Raw genomic sequence first — 18,306 nt, 5'->3', positions numbered from 1 at the left:
TTCCTCAGGTAAAAGCATCACAAAAGGAAGAGGCTGCCAACTATAAAAGCCACGCTCATACCAATAACAGAGAGGGAGCCGCGCTAGCCTATATACTAGCAAAACAAAAAAGCAGTCCAGTAGCTCTTTAAAGACTAACAAAATAATTTATTAGGTGAGCTTTCGTGGGACAGACCCACTTCTCATGCCAACAAGCTTCTCAGAGTTCTCCCAACTCCAACCTCGAGTGGCCAATTAACAGTCCTTCAAACCCACCGACGGCTTTTCCCATGGTTACAAGTTTGTGACTCCTTTTCCTCAGGACCAAAACACTCAACTATACAGGGACCAACATACTTCCAGAAGGACGGGGACCTGCCTGGGATCAGCAGAACTGTCCATCTGCTGGATCAGAAAGCAGGCACTTGTCAGTCTTAACCCAGGTTATTTAACCGCCCCTCCTCTCTCTATCTGTTGGTCCCCGAAGGATTCAGTTTGCACCTGTGATGGACAAGAGGCCTATTACCCCTTTTCTTGGTATCCTGGTGTTCAGTTAACTAAATTGCCTGCAAACGCTTTAACCCAGAGATCCCTGAAAATCTCTGGGGAGTGTTGGCAAGGAGCCAGGGGAGACAGTGGGAAGAAAGAGTGGGATTTTTGAACAGAACAGTATTTTGCCTGGACAGGCCATTTTGTGGCCAGAGGTGAGATACAGAGATGGATTGTTTAGACCCAGGCATGGAAGTTTTCAGTAATATGCATAACTAGAGATGAATCTCGGAACAACTCATCTGTGAGCAGAAAGGGAAAGTTTAGTCAGATGCGATCAGCTGCTTTGTTTTTAGTTTGGGTTTGGTGTGCAGGACTTCTCAGGCTGATCCCAGCCCCCATGCGCTGTATCCGAGGGGGAGCAGTGTTAGTCTGTATCCACAAAAACAATGAAGTCCTGTGGCACCTTATAGAATAACAGATATATGGGAACATAGGCTTTCCTGGGCAAAGACCCACTCCTTGTTGTTTTCCCCCCATGTACCGTACCTTTTAAACTGAATCCCAGAGAAGCAATTCTCTGTGTTTTAATCTACCTTTGGTAGCTGCTCTGGGACACCAAGCAAGCAGGTGCATTTACCAAGTATATCGTCTTTGTTTTCTTAACAAAATCACCTTTTACAACTATGCTGATTCCTGTGTCCTGCAAAGCAGGAGGTACTGGTGCATAGCACAGGGGCTAAAAGGTCTGCTATTAAGAAGTTAACAGAGAGAAAGCCCTGCTAGTCTATATACTATCAAAACAAACAAGCAGCCCAGTAGCACTTTAAAGACTAACAAAATTAACACATGGTTTGAACCGGGATGGCAATTTTCTAGCTCATTATAGGGGCTCTTTTACATACTTTGCTTTATCTAATTCTTGACTTTCCCCCATCCTTCTGCCCCTCTGCTCTCTGATTTGCTCAACTTGATGATAATATTTCTGATTTGTCAACCTTGCTTACTGTTTTTGGTTCTCTGTGCCTTGAATATTGAGTCTGTTCTGGTATGGCTATGGTCTGGAGAAGTGGGTCTGTCCCACAAAAGCTCATCACCTAATAAATTATTTTGCTAGTCTTTAAAGTGCTGCTGGGCTGCTTTTTGGTTTTGCTCTTAAGAAATTAGTTTGTTTTCAAGCTCTCTCTCCTGAGAAAGTGTTAAGAGTTTGGGGTTACTCCACAAGGAGACATCCCAAGTGTGTCTTCCCGGGCTCTACAAAGGGAGGAAGGTGTTTGTGATTGGGTGGTGGCAGTGCATCTCCCAAGGTCAAGGAATCAGGGACCTTGGGGAGGTCCTTATCAAAGCAGAAGCCTTTAGTGGCAGGGTACTTTTAAGTTCCTCAAGCCCCTACCCACTTCCCTGAAAGTGTCAGAGTGGGAGCCAGCCTTAAAAAGCACAGAGCGGTGGGGGTAGCTCAGTGGTTAGAGTATTGGCCTGCTAAACCTGGGACTGTGAGCTCAATCCTTGAGGGGGCCCTTTTAGGGTCTGGGGCAAAGAAAAAAAATCTGTGTAGCAAGGTGATATAGGTTCTGCTGTGAGTGCAGGGAATCAGACTGGATGACCTCTCAAGGTCCCTCCCAGTCTGAGATAGGTGTATCACCAGTATGTGCAAGCACGTAGCTGCCTGGAGCCATTACCATTTGAGTGAATTTGCCTACTCACCTCTCCCTGTTACCAGAGGGCTGTGGTTACCATGGACAATAATGATACATCCATGTAGTTCAGTTAGGTTTGCCCACAACATTGCAGGAATCTCTGCCAAAGTCATTAAATGCAGTGAAGGAAAGTTCTGTGAAACTCAAATGCGTGTCCTTTCCACCAACAGAAGTCGGACCAATAAAAGACCTCACCTCACCTGCCTTGTCTCTCTTGCAGTCAGTAACTCAAGCTGGGCAATATCCACAGAACAAGAGCAAGAAAATGTTACACACTTCCCTGTGAAGGGCTAGACTCTGCTGCCATTGGAAGAGTTTGGAGACAGGTTCTCATAACAGTCTACTTCTCAGATCATAAGATGTGGCAGTAGCTTTCAAAGCCCTACACCATCATCAACCTGTTTATCCTCACAATCAACTTCTGCTTTGCAATCTGATATAATTATCCTCACAACAACTTGTAAGACACAGCAATGTCCTATTATCCCCACCAGAACAAGTTACCAGGAGAGTATGTGGTATCTCTATCGTTAGAGGTTTATAAGAGCAGAACAAATAAAACTTAGTCCTGCTTTAGGAAAGGCCCTTCCCAACCTCTGAGGGGAAACTGAGGCACAACAAGGCTAAGTCGTTGCCTATATCACACAGGGAGCGTAGGCCAGAGCAGGGAACTGAACCAGGGTCTCCTCTAACATAAGCTACTGCCCTAATCAAGGGCAAGGCTTCCCCTCTCTATGCTGTCCCCCCGAAGAACAGGGAGTGGTAGAATCGCAGGTGCCACAGACTGGGTGATCAGTGCTGGGGATGGGTGTGGTGCAGTACTACCAGCTGGGTCACCCACCAACCAGCCTACCCACTGATTGAGCCCACGTCTGAGTGTGTGCTACAGGTTACTGTATTCCACACTGCGGAGGCTGTGGGGCTGTTCTCTGTGCTCACTACTGAGCTCTGACTCTGCAGCCCCAGCTGTAGTGGGTCCTGCTTTTCCCACCCCAGGTCATCAAGTCAGTCCCAAGGGTGTTGGCCTGTCTCACAGCCAGACCTGCTTGACAGCTGCTGTTTGAGCAGGGTGTTCCCCAGTTCACAGGCAATGTTTGCATAGCCAAATCGCACCTTGGCCCGTAAAAAACCCACATCTCGCACTACCTGGCCATGCCACACCTCACTCAGGGGCGCCCAGCTCCCGCAGTTGGGTGGGTGACTCAGTTAGGGGGTGCTCTGTTATGTGCTCTCTGGGCAAGCGTGGCTGGGTGGCCACTGCTCTCTGGGGGTGGTCATCCCCAGAGCTGCCAACGTTCTGTTTTCTGAAGACTGGAGCCCTCTGCACCACCCCTTATCCCAGGCCCCATCCCTGCTCCAGCAGAGGCGCCCTTCAGATTTTGGCAGAGTAGATTTAACTGAGACTCCACAGGTTACTGGGGCACCTGAAAATTCTTGGTTATTTTGCAGGGGATAATTTATATTCAGTGTTCTGTCCAATAATACTTTCTAATGGCTATTTACAGAAAGAAAATTAGAATCACAAAATCACAGGGCTGGAAGAAACCTCGGAACATAAGAATGGCCCCAGTGGGTCAGACCAAAGGTCCGTCTAGTCCAGCATCCTGTCTTCCCACAGAGGCCATACCTGATGCTCCGGGGGGGTGAACAAAACAGATAATCACCAAAGTGATCCCTCTCCTGATGTCCATTTCCAACCTCTGGCAAACAGGCTAGCAACACCCTCCCTACCCATCTTGGCTAATAGCCATTGGTGGACCTAACCCTGTGAAAGTCTTGATCTTCACAATGTCCTCTGGAGAGGAGTTCCGCAGGCCAATCCTGTTCTGCATGAAGAAAAACTTCCCTTTGGTTTTAAACCTGCTTCTCATTCATTTCATTTGGTGACCCCTTGCTCTTTTGTTACGGGAACAAAACTTTTTCTGCACCATTCGTAATTTCACAGATCTCTGTCATGGCTCCTGCTTAGTTGTCTTTGTTCTAAGATGAAAACTCCCAGTCTTTAATCTTTCTTCACATAACACCCATTCCAACCCCCCAATCATTTTTGTTGTCTTTTTCTGAACCTTCTCCAGTGCCAACATCTTTTCTGAGATGAGGTGACGACATCTGCACGCAGTATTCAGGATGTGGGCGTATCATGGATTTATATACAGCTGATAAGATATTCTCTGTCCCTTTTTTAATGACTCCTGGCAGTCTGCTTGCCTTTTTGAGTGATGCAGCACACTGAGTGGATGCTCCCACAGAACTGTCCACAATAACTCTAAGATCTCTGTCTTGAGTGGTTGTTATGGCTAAATTAGCCCCCATCTTTTTGTATGTATAGTTGGGATTATTTTTTCCAATGTTCATTACTTCACATCGACCAACATTAAAATTCATTTGCCTTTTTGTTGCACAATCACTTAGTTTTGTGAGATCTTTTTGAAGCTCTTCACAGTCTGATGTCCATAGGAGGTCATCAGGTCCAACACCCTGCTCCAAGCAGGACCAACCCCAAATGAATCATTCCAGCCAGGACTTGGTTAAGAAAGGACTGAAGGACATGTAGGTATGGAGATTGTACCACCTCTCTGGGTAACCTATTCCAGAGCTTCACCACGCTCCTAGGCTATGTCTACACTTATCAAAAACTTCGACATGGCCATGCTAATGGCCAGATTGAAGAATAATAACGAGGTGCTGAAATCCATATTCAGCTCCTCATTAGCATGCCACCAGCCACACCAACTTCGAAAGTGCCCCAGTTTGCTCCGGTGCAGCTTGTCTTCGCTGGGGTCCTTTTCAAAAGGACACCGCCAACTTCAAAATCCCCTTATTCCTATCAGCAGATCGAAGTTGGCGGAAAGGACCCCGTCTGGATGAGCTGCATGGAGCGAAATGTGGCAGTTTTGAAGAGCTGCAGCCGGAGACATACTAATGAGGCACCTCATTAGTATTCTTCGAAATGGCCATTTGCATGGCCATTTCGAAGTTTTGTGCCATGTAGACACGGCCTACTTGTAAGCTTCCCTTTTGTGTTTTAAGGTCTCTGAAGATTTCTGTTAAGCCATTCTGGTCACCTGCCATATTTGCTATTCTTTCTGAACATTGGGCTGGTTTGTTCCTTTATCTTCAACAAGGCTTCTTTAAAATACATCCCTCTGTCTTGGACTCCTTTCCACTTCATGTTAGCCTCTCAGGGGATCCTGCCCGTCAGTTCCCTGAAGGAGTCAAAGTCTGCTTTTTTTCTGATGTCCAGGGGCCATATCCTACTGCTCTCCTTTCTTCCTTGAATTAGGGTCCTGAACTTGACCATCTCATGCCCACTGTTACCAAGGGTGCCAACCTCTTCCACTTCCTCTACAAATTCTTCCCCATTCGTGAGCAGCAGGTCAAGAGGTGCACAGCCCCTAGTTGGTAAGCAAACCAAGTTGTCCTGGGATATGACAGAAGGTCCTTTTGTGGACTGGTAACTGATTGAAATAGTGCTAGCTTGTGCCTCAACAGTGTCTAATAGCAATTTCAAAACAGCCCGATTCATCTCACTTTGGCTGTGACCAGCCCTGGTCCCAGTGTAGACATCTCAGGGACACCTCTCTGTTTACTTTTCTCTCTTCCGAAAACTGATGCTTTATTTCTACCCTTTGTTTCTTATTTTTCAAAGTGCACCACAATGGGCTCCAGAGGCACTATTTCAAAATGCCACTACAAACCCGGAAATGCTATTGCAGAATAGCTGGGTGCTGTTTTGCATGTTGTGTGCGGTTGTGTTATTTCAGAATCAGATCTTTCGAAATAGTAGTAGTAGTAGTAGCATCCTTCAGTCTACGTAGACTATGGATAGCGCCCTTCGTAGTTCCATTTGGGATCACCATTTGCAGCATCGACTGTGACTGTGAAGGCCCACACAAGAGTGACAGTCCTTGCTGCATCTGTTGCATGTGTAGTGGGTGTCTGGCAGGTCCTTACTGTGCTTTCTGTGGGCTCGCTTCTCCTCTGCTAGCTGTCTGATCCTCATCTCACCCTTCTGAAGGCCCTTGTGTAGTTCCTGCCCCCATGTGCTGCAATCTTCTGCCAGCTCCTCCCAAGTGTCCGGCTCGATGTCTGGCCCTGAGGTCCCTCTTGCAAACTTCTTGGTAGCGCAATTGGGGGCATCCGGGAGGCCTTTTCCCAGAGGCTAGCTCACCATACAGGATGTCTTTTGGGATTCTTCCATCATTCATCCTGTGGACATGGCCAAGGCAGCGGAGCCTCCACTGCCTGAGGAGGGTGTGCATGGCTGGGATTCCAGCTTGCTTGAGGACAGCATTGTTGGGCGCACTGTCCTTCCATGATATTCCAAAGATACGCCTGAGGCAGCGCAAGTGGAACACATTCAGACTCTTTTCCTGGCGGGTGTACAGGGTCCAAGACTCGCTGCCGTAAAGAAGGGTGCTGAGGATGCAGGCTCTGTAGACTTGCATTTTGGTGTGGGTGTATAACTTTATGTTATTCCACACTCTCTTGCTGAGTCTGGACAGAGTTGTGGCTGCTTTTCCGATCCTCCTATCTAGCTCAGTCTCCAAGGACTGGGTGTCAGTGATGGTGGACCCGAGGTAAACGAACTCATGGATGACCTCTAATGCATAGTTGTCAATGATGATTGATGGAGGTTCATCAAAGTCCTGACCAAGTACGTTTGTCTTCTTTAGGCTGATGGAAAGCCTGAAGTCCTTGCATGCTTTGGAGAACTGATCCAGCAGTTTCTGAAGCTGGTCTTCTGTGTATGACACTACAGCAGAGTCATCTGCGAAAAGCATATCTCTGATGAGGACTTCCCGCACCTTAGACTTAGCTTTCAGCCTTGCAAGATTAAACAGTTTCCCATCAGATCTTGTGTGCAAAAAGATGCCCTCTGTTGAAGATCCAAAGGCATGCTTCAGGAGGAGTGCGAAGAAGATCCCAAACAATGTCGGAGCAAGGATGCATCCTTGTTTGACGCCGCTCCTGATGCTGAAAACATCCGATAATGTGCCATCATATTGGATGGTTCCTCTCATGTCTTCATGGAAAGACTGGATCATCTCGAGTAACCGTGGTGGACAGCCTATCTTGTGGAGCAGTTTGAACAGTCCATCCCTGCTGACCAAGTCAAAGGCCTTGGTCAGGTCGATGAAGGCAATATAGAGTGGCTTCCTCTGCTCCCTGCATTTCTCCTGCAGCTGCCTCAGAGAGACCATGTCAATGGTAGATCTCTCTGCACGGAATCCGCACTGTGATTCGGGATACACTCTCTTAGCAATCTTCTGGAGTCTGCCGAGGATGATGCAAGCAAACAGTTTACCAGTGATGCTTAGGAGGGAGATTCCACAGTAATTGTTGCAGTCGCTTCTGTCTCCTTTGTTCTTATACAAGGTTACGATGTTAGCATCACACACATCCTGTGGAACCTCTCCCTGTCTCCAGCACAGGCACAGTAGCTCATGTAGGGGTTCCAGGAGGGTGTCCATGGCACGCTTGATTACCTCCGGTGGTATACCATCCTGGCCTGGGGCCTTTCCTACTGCAATGCTGTCGATGGCTTTTTTTTCAGTTCATCCACAGTTGGTTCCTGATCCAGTTCATCTATTACTGGTAGGAGCTTGATGGCATTGAGGGCTGTATCAACCACAATGTTCTCGCGTGAGTACAGCTCGGAGTAGTGCTCGACCCAGCGCTCCATCTGTTTGGCTTTGTCAGTGATGACTTCACCAGATTTGGATTTCAGAGGTGCCATCTTGTTCTGGGTGGGTCCTAATGCCTTCTTTATGCCCCCGTACATTCCCTTGAGATTACCAGAGTCAGCACTGGTCTGGATGCTGCTGCATAACTCAAGCCAGTAGTTGTTGGCACAGTGCCTGGCTGTCTGCTGTACTGTTTTTCTGGCTGCTCTGAGTGCTTGCAGGGTACTCCGTCTTGGTGAGTGTTTGTGCTCCAGGAGTGCAGCACGCTTCTTTTCGATGGCTGGAATCATCTCATCGGAGTTAGCTTCGAACCAGTCATTTGTACTTCTGGCTCTTCTTCCAAACACCGACAAGGTCATGTTGTAAATTGTATCCCTCAGATGCTGCCATCTGGATGTTACATTGGCACCCCCAGGGCTCCTGCACTGACTCTCCTCAAGGGTCTCTCTGAACTTTTCGGCTCTCTGAGTTTGCCGTCTTTCTGGCATCAATGTGGGGCCTTCCAGTTGGTTTAGAGCGGTGCAGCTTCTTGGGTCTCACCTTGAGTTTGGAGCAAACTAGCGAGTGATCTGTATCACAGTTGGCGCTATGATAGCTGCGTGTCAGAAGGATGTTTTTGAGGTTATCACGTCTAGCGATGACCACGTCTAGCTGATGCCAGTTTTTTGAGCGTGGGTGTCTCCATGACACTCTGTGCTGTGGCTTGGTTTGGAAAAATGTGTTTTGTGATGCACAGATTGTGGCACGTGCAAAGTTCGAGAAGACGCTGTCCGTTTTCATTCATTTTTCCCACACCGAAGTGGCCTAAGCAGGAAGGTCACGATCGGCTCCAACTCTTGCATTGAAATCACCCAAAATGTACAGTTGTTTGCGAGCAGGTATTTGCACTATGGCAGCCCTAAGCACATCATAGAACTTGTCTTTTACTTCTGGTGTGGCGTACAGTGTTGAAGCGTAAGCATTGATCAGGTGGACAGGACTGGCGCAAGTTTGAAGTATGACCTGAAGGAGTCTTTCTGATCCGCCCATGACTAATTCCACCGTTTGTAGAAAGGTGTTTCTGATGGCAAAGCCAACACCATGCTCCCTGGGTGGCTCTTGGGCTTTACCCTGCCAGAAAAAGGTGTAGTCCTTTTCCTTTAGAGATCCCGAATCTGCGAGTCGCGTCTCTTGCAGAGCAGCAATGTCAACTTGGAGCCTCTTCAGTTCCTCACTGCCGACAGCGGTCTTTTGGGTGTCGCTGATGTCCTGAAGATATTCAGTCAAACCGGTCAGCATGGTCTGCACATTCCAGCAAGCAAGTTTAAAACTTTGATGGTTTCCTTTTCCTGTTGATTTTCTTATTGGTTTGCCTGGTGCTCAAATTTCAGTCACTTGTCAGGTTTGGGAACTTTAAGCCTCATGCACCCAGAGAGGCAGGTGAACTGTGGCGGGACAGTACCCTGCTGGCTGGGGGCTGCCCAGCTTGAGGCGGGCGGTAACTGTCCAGTGAGATGCAATGATCTCTCCCACGGTCAAAGGCAACCCCCTGGCGCTCGTTCTCTACGCCAAACGAGCAAGAGCTTATAACTGGTATCTGTTACCTCCCGTGTTGGTTCAATGCTGTTAAGTGATGCTGGAATACCTCTCCAGGCGCAAGTCTGGGCAATTTTTTTTTGGGACCCTGGGCTGCCCAGACGCCAGTGTCCCCCTTCTCGGCTTTACTGATATAGTCCAAAGATCATTCTTTTTCACTAGGAGGGTGGTGAAGCATTGGAATGGTCTACCCAGGGAAGTAGTGGAGTCTCCATCCCTGGAGGTGTTTAAGTCTCGCCTCAACAAAGCCCTGGCTGGGCTGATCTGATGGGTTTGGTCCTGCCTAGGGCAGGGGGCTGGACTCAATGGCTTTTTTAGGTCTCTTCCAGCTCTATTGTTCTATGATTCTATGATCAGTGGAGCTCAGTGCAGGAGCCTCAACACCATGAGCTAACAGCCAGGTGGCGCTCAGTGCAAACATATAGGAGACTAACACTTTCTGACCAGGGTTACACTACCCCTCCCTTTCAGAGGGGGCATGTTAATTATGGCTGTTCAAAAATGCAAATAGGGTGCGGATATGAATATTCAGTGCCTCATTTGCATAAGGTCAGCCACCTGACCCATTGAAAGTGCTGATTTTGAAATAAAACTAGCTATGTAGCCAGGATTCCTTCTAAAAGATGCCCCAGTTTCAAAAGCCCCCTTCTTCCCAACCCCTCCACCGGGACAGGCTGAGTAATGTTCTGCCACCCTTTACTCATACAAAGAGGAGAGCATTTTATCACTGGCATTCAAGTGATTTGTAACCAAACACCCACCAAAATTAATCACTTGTCCGCTGGTTACTTTGCTATGCTGCCCAACCGGAGGAGATTCAGGGGGAGAAGGGTCTGGGAAATTCTTGTTGGAAAACATAAGCCCAACTATACATTTAAAAGGATGGGGTCTAAGTCAGCTGAAGAAAGAGCCACTCAAGGAAGATCTTGGAGTCTTTATGGATAGTTCTGTGAGAGCACCCATTCAAGACTCATCGGTAGCCAAAGCTAACAGCATTTTGAGAATTATTAATAAAGGAGTAGCTAAGGAGACAGAACTTTTCATTATTATACCTATATAAATCCATGGTCTGCCCACGTCCTGAATTCAGCAGGCAGATGTGCTTGGCCCATCTCGCAAAAGATATACTGGAATTGAAAAAAGTTCAGAAAAGGGCAACAAAAATGATTTGGGGAATAGAGCAGCTTCTATCTGAGGAGAAATTAACATGACTGGGACTTTTCAGCGTGGCAGACAGACAGCTACGGAAGGGTGTGAAAGAGATCTGTAAACTCAGACAGATGTGGAGAAAGTAAATAAGGAAGTGCTATTTGTTCTCTCTGAAACCATAAGGAGTTATCTAATGAAATGAATGGGCAGCAGGTTTAGAGAAAACAAAAAGAAGTGTTTCCTTACATCACGCTCAGTCAACCTGTGGAACGCCTTGGCAGAAGATGTTGTGACGGCCAAGACTGTAAATGTTCAAAAGAACTAGATATGTTCCCGAAGGACAGGTCCATGAATGCCTATCAGCCAGGCTGGGCAGGGATGATGTCCCTAGCCTCTGTCTGCCAGAAGGTGGGAATGGGCGTTAGAGGATGGATCACTTGATGAGCGCCTCTTCTGTTCATTCCCTCCGGGGCATCTGGCATTGGCCACTGTCAAAAGATGGGATCCCAAGCTAGATGGCCTTTGAGCTGACCCAGTCTGGTCATACTTATATTCTTACATGAGGATGAAAACAATAATAATTATTATAATTTGGGGGTGGGGTTCATTGGCTGTTGATTTTTGAGCCTTGAGGTGACACTTGGATCCAGAATTTCAATTTTTTTCCCTGATGGCTAGAAACAGGTTTATTTTAATTCTTGCAGTGAAAGTGGAGGTTCTTGTATATCACAGTAAATGCAGGAGCTGGGAGCATGATAAAACCAGCAAGCATCACAAGAGAGAGTCAAAGCTGAGAATGTACCAGCAGACGCATTAAGGGGTTGGATGGTTAGTCAGAGTTTAAGTGACCAGGGATGGGATGGTCAGAACAGCTGAACTCGTATTTCTGTCTCTGTGGTCACCCACACTCAGGCTCCAGCTCCATTGCCATCACCTCATGTGGGCAGACGGACGCTTCTCTCTCCCTTCTGACTCGGGTACTTCCTGGCTGCAGAGCTCCCTGTGGGCTGCTGAGCGCTCTGTGCCGTGAGTTCCACAACAGGAGCTGCTTTGTTTTGCTCCTCAGAGACGGCAAACGGTGTCATTGCAACCATTGCGTTACCACACATCTATTTTCAAGCAAGCACATTCCTTCCTAAGGTAGAAACATTTCAGAAAGAAAAGATTGCAAATGATAAAAGAACCACTCTCTTGCCAATAAGCCCAGCTCCATCAAGGACTGGGCAGTTAACAGTCCTTCAGCCCCACCAGGGATTTTCTTGTGGTCATGAGTTTGTGCCTCCTTTTCCTCAGAACCAGAACACTCAGCTTCACAATAAGCAGCATCCTTCCACCCCTTCCATGAGGACTGGCAACTGCCTTGTCCCAGCCATCCTGTCTATTTGCTGGATCAGAAAACAGTCACCCACCAATTTCAACTCCGCTATTTACCTGCACTTCCTCTCTTGATTTCTTGGTCCCTGGAGAATTCAGTGGCCAGAGGGCTGTGGTTACCCTCCTGCATAGAATCCCTGGACAACAATGATACATCCTGTACTTCAGTAAGGTTTGCCCACAACGTTGCAGAAAACTGCTCTGCAACAGGCATTAAATGTACTTCCTGAAGGGGCTCCTTGTGAAGCTCAGGCGTGAGTCCTTTCCACTGAAGGATGCTGCTCCAACAAGAGACATCACCTCAACCACCTTGTCCCTCTCGCAGTCAGTAAATCAGGAAGGAGAATGTCCAAGAACAAAAATGAGAAAAAACGACCCACTTCCCATTGAGGGCTGGTCTGTGCTGCCTTTGGAGGAGTTTTTAGACAGACTGTCATATCAGTAACACCTATTTCGCCTGCAAAATGGTTTGTTGGTTGATTTGAAAGTCCTGCACATACATCAGTCTGTTTATCCTCATAACCACGCTGTGCTCTGCAACCTGACGTATTGACCCTCACAACCTGTAAGACAGGGCAGGGCCCTGTTGTTATCCCCACCAGAAAAAAATACCTGGCGAGTTTATGGAATCTCTGTCACTGGAGGTTTATAAGAACACGTTAGATACACACCCATCAGGAACGGTTCTCATAAAACTTCTCAGTTCTGCCTCAGTGAGGGGCACTGCGTTAGAGGATCAAGGAAAGCCCGTTCCCAGCTGATGAGAAGTAAACTGAGGCACAGCAAAACTAAGAGACTTGCCTACATCGTGCAGGGAGCATAGGACAGGGCAGGGAACTGAGCCAGTGTCTACACTAGCATGACCCCCTGCCCTAAGCACAGGCCAACACTGCTCCCTGCTTTTTCCTGTCCCTGAGCAAACAGAGAGGCAGGAGTGGCGGAAGCTCACAGGTCTCAGGTGCTTCAGAAAAGCTGGGCAGTGCTGTGGTGGGATGGATACTCCCACCCACCCTCCAAGATGAGTGAACCCCTGGCAGATTGTGCACTACAGAACATTCTGGCTCCAGCTACACTAGAAGCATCTGTCAACAGATGTTTCTGTTGGAAGAGATTTTCCGACATGACATCTGTGAGCAGAGTGTGGCCATAGAATTAAATGGCTGGAAGGGGCCTCAGGAGGTCATCCAGCCCAGATTGAAAGAGCGATCCGCTCTGCCAACAGAGCAGCCGGACTGCCCAGCCACTCTCTTGACACAACCACCACCTGGATGCACAGCAGACAGGGCTGCCCAGCATCCTGGAAGCCCTGTCTATCACCTGAAGATCCCACCAGAGCATCCACACAGCTTTTGTGTTGTCACATTCTGTCGACGGAGGCGCTCTTCCTCACCTGGGAGAGGCAAAAGGTTGTCGGCAGAAGTGCAGAGTTTTGGCAACGGGCTGTCGACAAAATGCTTTTTCGTGCGCGGGCATGCTGCAAGTTTAGCAGCCAAAACACTGGCTTTGTTGGAAAAATCTCCTGGGTGTAGCCACAGCCTCTGCGCCATGCTGTGGAGGTTGTGCGTCTGTTTTGGCTGCCCACCACCGAGCTCTGACTCAGCAGTCCCAGCTGCAGGGGTCCTGCTTTTCCCTCCTGAGTTCCCCAAGTCAGTTCCAGGGTGTTGGCCTATCACCCAGCCTGCCCTGTCCCTCAGCTGCTGTTTGAGCAGGCTGTCCCCTTCTCTCAGGCAATGTTTACCCAGCCAAGTCACACCTTGCCCCATAAAAAATCCTGTGGCTCACTCCACTGGCAGGCTGCCTGGCCATGCCGCCACTTGCTGAGGGGTGCTCAGCTCCCACAGTCAGGCGGGTGGCTCAGTAGGAGGGCTCTATGTACTGGGGTCCCTGGGCAAGCACAGGTGGGTGGCAGCTGCTGTCCTGGGTGTTGACCACTGGTTGTGGGATCACCCGCGTTCTAATTTCTGAAAACTAGGCACTGGGCTTTTTGCCTCGTGTCTTCCTCCAGGTCCTCACCCTCTGCCTGAGTCTTTCCCTGGGCCCTGCCCCTGCTCCATCTCTTCCCCTTCATCCATCTCTTCATCTATTCCCCTGAGGTCCCACCCCACGTTTCTCCTCCAGACCCTGTCTCTCACTGCTGTCTCCTCTTGACTCCAGCATGAGCAACTTGGTGGCCCTTGCTTTCCCCTACTCCAGCACACTGTCTCATTCCAGGTCGGAAGAGCTCTGTGGCCGCACAGAAGCAGCCAGGCTGCCCCCACTTCCCCAGCCCCCATGTGGTCCTGTTGGCCTGACTGAAGCTGCCCCTCCTCTCAGTTATTGAAATCAAGCTATGCCAATGGAGCTAGGATGTGGCCCCTGCATGGCGGCTGCCCACCTCCCTCTGCACTGCCTGCTGAGCACCTCCTTCCATCCCTACTCGCTCTGGGCCGCCCTGCCCGACAGCTGCCTGAGAGCACAGCCAGGGCTGGTGGAGCCTGCCCAAGTTCCTTCCCTCCTACGGGGTCCCGTAGGGACTTCCCCCACGACAGTTCGGGTGTCTCCAGCTCCGCCACTCGTTGAGCCTGTGGTCCCCTGGGTCTTGCTGTAGTCCCATAGGAAGAAGGTGATTTTGCTGTCGTTCTCCAGGATAGCCTGGACTGTGTTCACCTACAGCAGGGAGGAAGGGGACTCGGGTGAATCAGTCTGAGAGTTGGACAGGGATAATTGTACGGAAGGACGTGGGAGGACAAGGCCAAGTGTCTCAGGCAGGCTGGCCCAGGGCAGTCTAACCCTGGCTGCCCCATGGGGTACCCCATCCACGCTGTGCCAATTGTAGGGCTCCATGTGACCTGCTTCTGAGTGGGTGGGAGAGATTCATCTGTGGGGAGACCCCTAGTGGTGCCCATGGCACCTGCGCACTTGTGGGGATCACAGGGTCCTGTGTGGGTCCAGCAGAAGCTGGAAATGGGCCACGGGGGATGGATCACTTGACGTTTGCCTCTTCTGTTCTCCTGAAGTGCCTGGCATGGCCGCCATCGGGAGACAGGGTACTGGGCCCGATGGACCATTGCTCAGACCCACTAGCTCGGTTCTGATGATCTTATGGCGAACCCAGGTGTATCTGCTCCAGCCGTAACCCAGAAGTTAGAGTGACTCAGCTGAGACAGATCCCAGGAGTCCCGACAGGCTGTGGCTACACTAGCCCCTACCTTTCAAAAGGAGGATGCTAATGAGCCACTTGGGCAGATGCTAATGAGGCACTTCCACGAATATGCAGCACCTCATTAGCATAATAGTGGCCAAAGAGCACGCTGCTCCTGCAGACAAGGGGCCTTTCAAAAGGACTCCTGGACTTCGAAAGCCCCTTCTTCCCATTTGTTTTGGGAGGAAGGGGTTTTCAAAATCGGGGGGTCCTTTTGAAAGGCTCCCGTCTACGAGAGCAGCGTGCTTTCCAAAAGCGGCACTTTCTAAACCTGCTTGGCAGCCATTAGGTTAATGAGGCACTGCATATCCATGGGAGACCCTCATTAGCATATGCCCAAGTGGCTCATTAGCATACCCCTTTTGGAAGGCGGGAGCTAGTGAAGCCATGGATACGGTGTCTGTCTGTCTCTCTCTTTCCACAGAGTTAGCAACCGTGTAAGAACTTATATTAAAATTTTATGCCTGATCAGTCTTCCTTAAGTGACGGGCAGAGCATGTTAGTACTAGAGCTGAGCAGATCGAATGTTTATCATTTTCTTTCTTTTATATGGAAGTCGGATACAGGGCTCCTGACAGCCAATTGCTAAATTATCTGCTAGAAAAGTAGAGTTTTCAACAGCTTTAGCAGCTCTTGGAAAGAGGTGATAGGGATGGGGGGACCTCATGGAGTCAGAGTCCGTCAGGATTTCCTGCTAGGTTGGAATGGAGTATGCTCAGTAACGCTGCTGAACCCACTGTCCGTAGTCTGGTGATGTGAAAATTGACCCAACGTGTCCTTGATCCCGCTGGGATCAAGTAAAAATGTTCTGTGATGCTTTTACAAGGCCTGTGTGCCTCAGTTTCCCTTGGCACTGAGCCTTGTTGCCTGAGGGGGTGCAACAGGATTAACAAGCTGTTCTCGGAGCACAGCAGGCACCAGGCGATGGCATCTCACATCCCTGTTGGAATGGAATGAATGGGTCAGACCAGCTGACGCTGGCGGCAGGCAGAAGATTACGCACTTAGCATGGATCAACAGGGAAGTAAAACAGTTGGGTGCTGGATGGGATCCAGGAGGTCTCAGCTGGGACTAAGGACAAAGAGACAGAAACAGAGCCAGAGAGAGATGATTTCTATGACTACAGGGTGTTGGCCACTTCCCTGTTGTAACTTTTGTTACTGTAACTCTTGTAACTTTTGCGTTCAAGAGTCCAGCTGATTGATCAATTGCTCCTTGGCCTTGCAGAGGTTGCCTGGTGTTCCTTGAGAGCTTTGTGTGCTGAAGGGGCACAGTACTAGCCCCTGCAGGAGTCTGGCACAGCTGGAGAAAGCCAGGGAGAGAGACAGCGTTAGCTAATTGGTTGGTTAGCTGGGGCTGATCCTGCTTTGGGCAGGGGGCTGGACTAGATGACCTCATGAGGTCCCTTCCAGCCCTAGGATTCTATGATTCTATGACCCAAGGGCTGGATTCCAGGCTGGGTCTAACAAGGTTTAAGGTTTATTCTCTGCTGTGACCTTCCCTTCAGATATTGTGAGCAGTATGAAAATGTAGTGAAAAGGGTTTTGTTTTTTTTTTTAACACACATAGGAACATCTGAGCTGGGGTTCAAAAAGTATGTTGGGTCTTGTCATTGCTGACTTACAGGATTGGATGTGAAGGGGGAATCTGCCCCATGGACCTTTGTCTCTCATTGTATACTACAAGCTTTGTTATTCGGCATGCATGGGGAATGGAGGTTGCTGGTTAGTCAAATGGGCAATTTCCTCAAGCTCTTTCAGTGGAGGGAAACAAAAATGATTAGGGGGCTGGAGCACATGACTTATGAGGAGAGGTTGAGGGATTTGGACTCATTTAGTCTACAGAAGAGAAGCATGGGGGCAGGGATTTGATAGCAGCCTTCAACTTCCTGAAGGGGACCTCTAAAGAGGATGGAGAGAGAGTGTTCTCAGTAGACAGATGGCAGAAGGAGGTGCAATAGTTTCTAGATGCGGTGGGCAGGGTTCAGGTGGGATATTGGAAAAAACTATTTCCCCAGAAGGGTGGGGACTTACTGGTGTATGTTACCGAGAGATGTGGTGGAATCTCCATCCCTAGAGGTGTTTAAGTCCCAGCTTGACAAAGCCCTGGCAGGGATGATTGAGTTGGATTGGTCCTGCTTTGAGTAGGAGGTTGGACATAATGCCCTCCTGAGGTCTCTTCCAGCCCTAGGATTCTGTACGTCCAATCCTCACACCTTTATCCTGACCCTAAATGGAACCTCAGCTATGATCTAAACTCTAGTTCTGATTCAGCCCCAGACACAAGCCCTGCTTGTTGGCTTGGACCTAAATTGGACCCAGATACAAACATCATTTGCTCAGCCCATCAATTCCTTGGCCAGATTCTGAACCCAGTTACTGAAAGTGTAAGTGCAGCTTAACCTCAGACTTATCAATGGAGGAACTCAATGTCTTACCCAGCCCAGTTACTTTGGAACAGGGAATTCCATCATTGTGTATTTTGCTTTTGTTTTACAAGGCCTGTGTCAACACCAGACCCACGCTCTTAATAAAATAGATTGTCCTGCAGCTGGACACACTTTATGTGCGTAGATATTTGTGTAATCCCCATGCCTAGGTGTGGTTCACTGTCCCATGTAGTGGCACCTAGACCACTCACACAGAGAAATAATAAGTCTCTTCTACAATCTTAACTGAGAGGGAGGTGGCTTTTGGCTTAAAGGGTAGAGGCTCCTGCTTTAAGCTTCAAAGGCCCCGGGTTCCAAACTGACTCTAGGCAGTTACTTTTGCATATGATTCAGCTGGATCCATGGAGTTCTTAATCTGCCAGATAATAGGTAGGAGCAAGATCCTACTTAATGATTTTCACCCCTGCCCCTTCCGCCCTCAGCCCCACTCCTTCTGGCGGGCACAGAGCTGAGCCTCCTCCCATCCTGACCTGGGGCTTGGCTGCCAGGTCCACTGTGCCCCTCCCCAACCTGAAATGAACCCCCTGGAGCCTCTCACTCTAAGGCATAAGGTACCAGTAGGAGGGTTTTGTTTCGATTTTGACTTTTTTATTATTTTGTATTATCTTTGCAGATTGGGCAAACATCACGGAAGCTGGGGTGCATAACCACCCTCCTTCATCTGAGAGAGCTGAAAGAGACGTAACAGTCCTCTTCAAGCTGAGGGAGAGGCGCACTGTCATTAAA

This window comes from Carettochelys insculpta, chromosome 30, assembly GCF_033958435.1.
Source record: "Carettochelys insculpta isolate YL-2023 chromosome 30, ASM3395843v1, whole genome shotgun sequence".
Classification (NCBI taxonomy): Eukaryota; Metazoa; Chordata; order Testudines; family Carettochelyidae; genus Carettochelys; species Carettochelys insculpta.
The sequence above is the reverse complement of the archived record's forward strand: the minus strand, read 5'-3'. Positions refer to the sequence as shown.